At 41.9% G+C, this 9,066-nt stretch overlaps 1 long non-coding RNA gene across 1 annotated transcript; it reads right to left on the bottom strand.

Annotated features, from left to right (window-relative positions):
• Window positions 1-4,876: 4,876 nt before the first annotated feature.
• LOC136398841 (uncharacterized) lies at window positions 4,877-6,681 on the bottom strand. The gene is made up of 3 exons (XR_010750058.1): window positions 6,363-6,681; window positions 5,929-6,310; window positions 4,877-4,993 (listed from the first exon to the last, which is right to left on the bottom strand). It is a non-coding gene; the product is annotated as an uncharacterized lncRNA (long non-coding RNA).
• Window positions 6,682-9,066: the final 2,385 nt, after the last annotated feature.

Here is a 9,066-nt window from a genome sequence, read left to right on the forward strand (position 1 = left end):
GAAAATCATGTGTAAGTCATCCATAGATTCTATATTTTACATACAGTAGCTAACAATCAGTAACATTTATCAAGAGAATCAAATCAGAAATAATGGGAAAGACTAGACAACAGAACAATGACCACAAGTGATAAATATTTAAAGTTATCAGACACAAACTTTAAAATAAATATGACTAATATATTCAAGTAGCTAGAGGATAAAATAGAAAATTTCATCAGAAACCTGGAATCAATAAATCAAGATGCAATAAAATTCTAAAACAAAAAATTACATAAAAATTAAATTAGGTCAGTAGACAGTTTAATGGATTGCTAGTCCTAGAATAACAAGAAGAAAATGTAATATATTCATTTACTAATTTTGTTTTAAAGATGGGGAAAACTATAGCATGCACTGTATGATCCAGTAAAAGGAAATACAGTAGATGAAAACTGCTAAAGTTCTCGAGTTGAGCGACAAATGCCAAGAACCACAGCATACATAGAAAGATGTGATGAAAGTGTGGATGGTATGACCCAAAGACACTGGGGAAATAGCAAGTGCCAGGTTTTCAAGCCACTAAAATAGCAGCTAAGATTGGACAAGCCATCCCACGGACATAACTGCAGAGACTTACCAGCTGAATTTGATCCCTAAATAGTGCATAGTTTAGAGCAGCCAAATATATTTTCTAAGCCATACTGTGAGTGAAGCAGGGCCACTGTAGCTGCATTTTCTTTCACTGACTAAGGGATAAATCTGGACATCTCACTTAGATTTAAAATGAATAAGCCTGGCCTGTGGTGGTGCAGTGGATAAGGAGTCGACCCAGAGTGCTGAGGTCCCCGGTTGGTCCTCTGGTCAAGGCACATATGGGAAGCAACCATGAGTTGATGCCCTTGCTCCTCCCCAATCCCCACCCCTTTCTCTCTCTCTCTCTCTTTCTCCTTTCTCTCTCTAAAATGAATAAATAAAATCTTTTTTTTAAAAAAAAGCATAAGACTATTCCCCAGGCATTCACTTACAAAAGTTCAACTACCACTTATACTGTATAAATAAATCACTCCCTACTTGGTTCACATGAGCATATCATTTTGCAAACCCATTTACCATGTAAGATAAATCTACCTGTGTTAAACTCTGCAACTCTGCATCTCTTAATCCCAAATCTGCCCTATTTTATGTATTCAGTAATATTCTTCATGGCCTAGTTTTACTGTATACTCCCAAGCTGTAAAAACTGAATTGTCATGAGCTAGAGAAAAATAAAAAGCAGAAATTTATTTGGTTCTATTTTACAACTGGATTTTTTTTCCTCTTACTTCTACACTTAAAATTTTACTTAAAATAGTACACCAGATAGCAACATAACAACTTTAATGACTATACAGAGAGTGTCTTATAAGGTGATTTTGTAAAATAAGTTCCCAAGTTTTATAAAAATAAAAATCAGGCTACTGTAGTAATAGCTTACTCTTCTAGGTTTTAACCTTTTCTGCAGATAAGAAAGATCAATACTGATGATATTAATACATTTAGGAGGAAGTAATTTACCAAATGCATATTGTTAATTTTGTTATAGGGTTCAGCCTCATTTGACTGTATTTCTCCCCTAAGGATATTTTATTGAAATGATGCCCTACAGCTGTGAACAATTCAGATTATAATAATTTTAAGTGCACTAGCTTGTAATCACAAAGTAAATTTTAACACTATTGAACCTTTACAATACATGCAAGGTATAATCTATTTCAATCTCACTCTTGAATTCATTTGATGTATTCTTTACTAAAGGTCAACAATGTAACATTAATTGGATCAATCTCCCTTAAAAAACATTCTCATCTCTTTGGGATGTACCACAAAATAAAATAGTGTTTATTGTGGACACAGTAGAAGATTTATTTATTTATTTATTTATTTATTTATTTATTTATTTATTTATTTTCATTTTTCCGAAGCTGGAAACAGGGAAGCAGTCAGACAGACTCCCGCACTGTTGTGTCCAGAGCCATTCTAGCGCCTGAGGCAGAGGCCACAGAGCCATCCCCAGCGCCCAGGCCACCTTTGCTCCAATGGAGCCTTGCTGCAGAAGGGGAAGAGAGAGACACAGAGGAAGGAGAGGGGGAGGGGTGGAGAAGCAGATGGGCGCCTCTCCTGTGTGCCCTGGCTGGGAATCGAACCTGGGACTCCTGCACGCCGGGCCGACGCTCTACCGCTGAGCCAACCAGCCAGGGCCCAGTAGAAGATTTAAAATGAAATAAGAACAATAACATTGGACATTTCCAAATGCTGTAATAATTTTTCTGCAGGACTGCCTCTTGTAGCTTTTTTTCTTTGCTAATGTGGGTTTATCTGGTTATTTAAACTAAGCACTCATTATTTCAAAAGAAAAAAAAGATATTTCATTTTATACCTTCATTTTATCCTCCTTTAATAATAAATTTAAGTTATCTATAATTATCTGCTTATTAATAATGCTTATAACTCTTTCTGGGAAAAGTACAATACTAAAATTTAGAACTTAATTTATCCACTGTGTGCAATAAGAATTTCTTGTTAGCATTTGTGGAATAAAGCAGTCAAATTGGCAGAACAAATAGGCTTGAATTTCTTTTTAAAGTATTATTGTTAATAAGAGCCGCTTCTTTTCCATCCTTTTTGTGTGGGAAGCAGAGAAGTGGCACTGCACATAACATCATTCCGCCCTCTTTCTCCTGTGACAGAATATCTTGCTCTGCTTCCTCCTCTTACTTCCAAGGACCTGTGAAATATCTTTTCCGTCTCTCTTGTAAACATTGTCATTGTTACATCCCGGCGAGATAGGCTACAGCAGACACAAAGTGAATTTTATAAGTTTTATTGCAGACCTGCACAGGGACTGCAGGCAACCCATGCAAGGGAGCACTGCAGCCCCCCAAACCTGCACAGGGACTGCAGGCAACCCACGCCTCCGAAGAGACTGGAGCACTGCAGCCCCCCAAACCTGCACAGGGTGCAGGTAACCCACACAGGGGAACACTGCAGCCCCCCAAACCTGCGCAGGGACTGCAGGCAACCCACGCCTCCGAAGAGACTGGAGCACTGCAGCCACGAGCTTCTAAAATGGCTCCTTTTTATAGGATGTCTATCTAGGATGAGCAAGCATCATACAGAAGCTGATGTGGCTGTTAGTCATTGGCTAGGGAGGTCGTGCGCAGTTACGGGGGGGGGGGGGGTATTACTCAGTGGAGAATTTCAAACATAAACTTCTGATAAGGGTCTCTGACTCAATGCAGGATGTTGCTGAACTCTTTGTTCTCAGCGTCACAGGGACCTTGGGGAGAATGGTATAAGGCTGGGGCTCATGAGAATTTTCTACTTTAGCTGTAGCTATAAGCTAATTAGGTCAGGGGTCCTCCCTAGTATGTGCTGGCACGCTGATAGTGTGTCCTTAGTACTACAAGCTTTACGGACTAATTTCTTTCTGCCTTGTATTTTTCTTCTCTGTACTGACTTCTTACAACTTGCACAAACCTTCTGCAACTTACACAAACCTTCTGCAACTTACACAAACCTTCTGCAACTTACACAAACTTTCAACTTTTATGCACTTTCTTATCCAGGAATAACTGGCCTTCATAACAACTTGCTTTTCCTTTTCTTTTCAAAAGTACCTCTACACCTTATACCTTCTATTATCAAACCATACAATTCCTTTCTAATTTATCAGAATTCTTAATTCCTAAAAACCTTAACCTTCAGCAAAGACTAAGTTAGTACTAAGTAATCCTCTTTTAAAGATTGCTTTTTGGAGGTGTCCTTTTCCTAAGTAGCCTATTGGACACATGACCAATATTCATAGGTTATTCTATAGTGGTAACTATGAGCACATACATAACTTTCATTTACCTTATAGCTTCTCTCTCAGCCAAGGGATCTACACCCCTTTCTGTATGACTCATAGCAGTACATGCATCAAACCTTAAGATGACTTACTTGGCTTTCCTTTACCTTAGTTTCCCTCCCTCCCCAAAGTCTCCATGCGTGGACCAGTTAAATTCTGGTTTGTGGCTGAAGCAGGGCATGCGGTCCTTCTCAGGGTCAGCTTACAAGGGCTGGCAGGGTCAGTCTTCGCTGTCCACAAAGGTGTCTCTGCTGGGACTGCAAGCTTCAGCTGGCTGCGGTGGACCCAGGCGGGTATGCCTTCTACCTTGGCTGTAGTGGGAGTGGTCAGGTTCATGGTGTCTGGACCCGTCTACGTGGGAGTCAGTCCTTGGGTGGTGTACTGCTAGAAGTGCCTCTTGGACAGTCTTTGAACAGTTTGCTGAGTAACCTATAAAACCTGTAAGTACTTAGGGAAAGGGTGTTACATTTCTACACTTTGCAGTTAGAATTTAAGTCCTAGTGACTACTGCTTCTAGCTGGAATTAGCAGCAGGTTCCAGCCTATAATAGGCATGGGGCATTGAGATAAGAGAAATAAAGGAGATACTAAACATAAAGCAATAAAACCAGACTGTCAATACCCACAGTAGAGATCTTTGAGGGATAAATAAAACTTAAATATTCAAGCAAGGCATAGTAGATGGCCCTTGTGTTTACAAGAAATGAGATTAGCTTATCTGCTACTTGGAAGAAATACCTTAGGCTCCTGAACATGTCCTTAGGCCTTCAGTGGCAATTCCCAGCACACTGGGCAAGGTCAGGTCACAGGTAGCTGGAGCAGGGCTAGAAGACACTGAACCCTCCCTCCATGGAGCAAGGGGGCAGCTTACCTTCTCATGTCCCTCTTTCCACAGCACAGACGTGTCCCTTGATGGGGCCGGGAAGCCTGGCAGGCTTCAGTTCAATGACCTTTCTTTCCACTCTGGAGCAGGGCCTTGATGACATGCTATGAAGCGCATTAGGGCGCTGGAGCCAAAAGTTGGTATTTCCTGACTTCTTTTGGGCCTTATTTGCCTTTTCTGTTACTTCCTTGGTCATTATAGACCTTAAAAGCCATGCTCAGAAGATCTCACTGAGGGGCTTGACTAAGAGAGCAAAACTGGGTATCCTGTATTTAAAGAAGCCTAAGGCAGTGGGTTTAGAAGGGGCCGTATTCCCTAAATCTTCTCCTCGGGTCTGGCTCCAGATAGGAGGTGGGGATTCCCCGGAACCAAAGCAGAGGAGGGCAGGGGACTGTAGCAAGGTGATGATAACTCTAGCTTACTGCGCTGTTATCTTTTGCCTGACTAAGCAGTGGCTCAGCCCTTGAGCCGGTGCCCAAGGGGGAGGAGCAAGTATCTGAAACTGTGAGGGGAGCCTGCCGCTTCTTCTGCAGCCAGCTGCAGTCTGGCTGCCTTTTCTTTCTCTATCTCTGCTGCTATACTGGGCTGCACACTGACTGTGCCACCTGCCTGCAGGTGGGTGCTGGTGATAGTACGCTAGACTCTCTATGTTTTCTATGGGTCTAGCAATCCTTGGCTTGGCCAGTCTGCTCTTAACTTGGCCATTCTAGTAGCAGACAAACAAACCAAATATGCTCACAAAACAAACAAAACTTCTAAACCAAAACCAAAGGGAGAAGGCAGCGTCCTGCATTCCCCGACTGACCAGGTGGGGAGAAATCAGGTGGTGTCCCGCCTGCTCCACTACACCCTTTTCTAACCAGAGCTCTGTTTCCAAATATTCAAAGAGGAAGCTTAACCAAAACCAAAGGGAGAAGGCAGCGTCCTGCATTCCCTGACCAACCGGGTGGGGAGAAATCAGGTGGCGTCCTGCCTGCTCCACTACACCCTTTTCTAACCAGAGCTCTGTTTCCAAATATTCAAAGAGGAAGCTTAACCAAAACCAAAGGGAGAAGGCAGCGTCCTGCATTCCCTGACCAACCGGGTGGGGAGAAATCAGGTGGCGTCCCGCCTGCTCCACTACACCCTTTTCTAACCAGAGCTCTGTTTCCAAATATTCAAAGAGGAAGTTTCCTTACCAAACAGTCTCAAGACTCCAAAGGTTTCAAATCAGCCAAATTCAGTTTCCAAACGGCAACTGCTGGAGGCTGGCCAGCTACCAACGTCTGCTGCAGCCCACTCCATGAGGAGGGGTCTTACACGGCCAATCTCGCTGGGGCCTCCATCTGTTACATCCCGGCGAGATAGGCTACAGCAGACACAAAGTGAATTTTATAAGTTTTATTGCAGACCTGCACAGGGACTGCAGGCAACCCATGCAAGGGAGCACTGCAGCCCCCCAAACCTGTGCAGGGACTGCAGGTAACCCACACAGGGGAACACTGCAGCCCCCCAAACCTGTGCAGGGACTGCAGGCAACCCACGCCTCCGAAGAGACTGGAGCACTGCAGCCCCCCAAACCTGCACAGGGATGCAGGTAACCCACACAGGGGAACACTGCAGCCCCCCAAACCTGCGCAGGGACTGCAGGCAACCCACGCCTCTGAAGAGACTGGAGCACTGCAGCCACGAGCTTCTAAAATGGCTCCTTTTTATAGGATGTCTATCTAGGATGAGCAAGCATCATACAGAAGCTGATGTGGCTGTTAGTCATTGGCTAGGGAGGTCGTGCGCAGTTACGGGGGGGGGGGTATTACTCAGTGGAGAATTTCAAACATAAACTTCTGATAAGGGTCTCTGACTCAATGCAGGATGTTGCTGAACTCTTTGTTCTCAGCGTCACAGGGACCTTGTACACTCTTGGCAGCCCCAGCATGTCAGTACTCCCTGAATCTAACAGTCATATGTTGCTGACTTACTGTCATTTACTCCATTGTGTAACTTCCCCATTATTCAACTATTTATGATGACAAAAGTTAACTGTCATTACCATCACAACAAAATATAATAGAGTAGCCCAGAATCTGGTAGTGTCTATGGAAAAGGAATCCTCCCCTGCATCTCAGAAGGTTTACCTTGCTGGTTCATAAGTGAGCATAATGAAACAATGAGGTGATCTGCCTTGAGATTTGATTGGAAGTTGCATTCAAACTATCGAAAGAATCAAAGGATAACCTTAACCATGTTTTTTAAGGAAAAATTCATATAATAAGATACATGTGTAATGGAGAAAAATAAATGAAATTCCAGGGAGTGAAATTGCAAGCCCTGGGAATCATAGACACAGCAGGACTTTAGGTGGAAAGGCTGGTGGTATACATCACAACCTGAGTGGTTGGTGCTTTAGAAATTTCTACATATTCAAAGTTGGGAGGTATGATACCTAAAGTTTGTTGCCTTCAAAGAGTCATGTGAGCTTGGTAAATAAGATTGCCAATTCGAAGGAATCAATCAGAGAGAAGACTAGTGGGGCCTTCTTCAAATGCTTAGGACAACAATTAAACACACCAAAACTTGTCAAGAACATCAACCTTGACACATTTCTCCCATACTCTTCTCTTTTCAGTTTGTTCCTCTTGAGTTGAGATACCCATGTACAAAGCTACTCTACCTCATCCCCAAATGGGATCCTTGCACAGCAACTCCCATCTTAACTAGAAAGAGAACCCCCATTCTCCTCTTTTTCATCTACATTCCCTCTTTAGGAGATTTTATCTAAGTTCCATGGCTTTAAAAAATCTATATCCCGTCATTTTCTAATTTTTATCTTCATGCTCTGGTTTCTATGGTGAGCTTACTTCTAATTACATGCCTATTCCAAATAGATGAACAGCAACTATCATAAATTCAATATGTCAAAAGAGAATTATCGATTTAATATCACTTCCAAAGTAATTTTCTTCCATTCTTTCCTATCTTTATTGATGGCACTGCCATTTGCTCAGGTCCCAACCTAGGCTCATCTATGAAAATTTTCACCTCATTCCCAATTGAACAGAAAGAGTCCTAATGACAATAAATTCAAAAAATATCCCAAATTCAACTGACCATTTTTCACCATCTCTACTGTTGCTTGCTAATGTAAACCATGATGATCTCATCAAATCTCCTTAGCAGCCTCTCAGAGATTTAATTCTACCTTAATGTCCATAGTCCAATCTCCATATATATATATATATATATATGGCATATTTTTAAAACCTTTCAAAAGGATCCAATTTCAACCAGCCTAAAATCTAAATCCTGACCTTCCTGATCTAATCAGCTACTATTTTCCACCCCTCTAACTCCTGTTCTCCTCATTCCCCTTTTCCCCCAGATTTTTACTTATTTGGTCTTTCTATAATTAGCTCAGTCATCACCTCTTCAGAGTCCTCCGCTAACCCTCTTAACTGAAGTGGTCCTTCTCTTCACTAAGTCATTCTCTTTGTCATTGCCTCCCTTGTTTTATTTTCTCTACAGCACTTAGCCCTCTTTAAAATCACTCCATTTATTTGCTCACATGATTACAGATAGTCTCTCATATTAAAAATGTAAACTTGTGGGAGCAGGGACTTTTTTTTATTCTCTGAACACAGAACATTGCCTATGACCTAATAAATCTTTGCTGCATAGTAGATAAAGCTTGGCCTCAAAATAGCATTGATCAAGTTTTAAGTAATTTGACATACGTATGCTGAGAAAAACTTTTTGGAACTTGGCTGTTTATGGATTGTGATGAAATATTACTTAGTTCCCTGGATTATTAAGTAAATAATAATACCTACCTCAAATTTAATAAAATATCAAAGTAATGGTAAAAACCAATATAAATTAATAAGAAAAAGTAATTCAAAGAATAATATCCTGAAGAAGTGGCCCTGGCTGGTTGGCTCAGCGGTAGACCATTGACCCTGTGTGTGGAAGTCCCGGTTTCAATTGCCAGCCAGGACACACAGGAGAAGCACCCATCTGCTTCTCCACTCTTCCCCCTATCCTTTCTCTCTATCTCTCTTCTCTTCCCACAGCAGAGGCTACATTGGAGTAAAGTTGGCCCTGGGCACTGAGGATGGCTCCATGGCCTCCGTCTCAGGTGCTAGAATGGCCCTGGTTGCAGCGGAACAACGGCCCATAAGGGCAGAGCATCGCCCCCTGGTGGGCATGCCAGGTAAATCCCAGTTGGGCGCATGCTTCTTCTCACTTTAGAAAAATACAAAAAAGAAAAAAAATACCCTGAGGAAGTTATATCTTAGAGTTTCAAGAAAAATAAATCTTACTTTATATTTAAAAAGCTTTAA

Source organism: Saccopteryx leptura, chromosome 3 (genome assembly GCF_036850995.1).
Source record: "Saccopteryx leptura isolate mSacLep1 chromosome 3, mSacLep1_pri_phased_curated, whole genome shotgun sequence".
Lineage (NCBI taxonomy): Eukaryota > Metazoa > Chordata > Mammalia > Chiroptera > Emballonuridae > Saccopteryx > Saccopteryx leptura.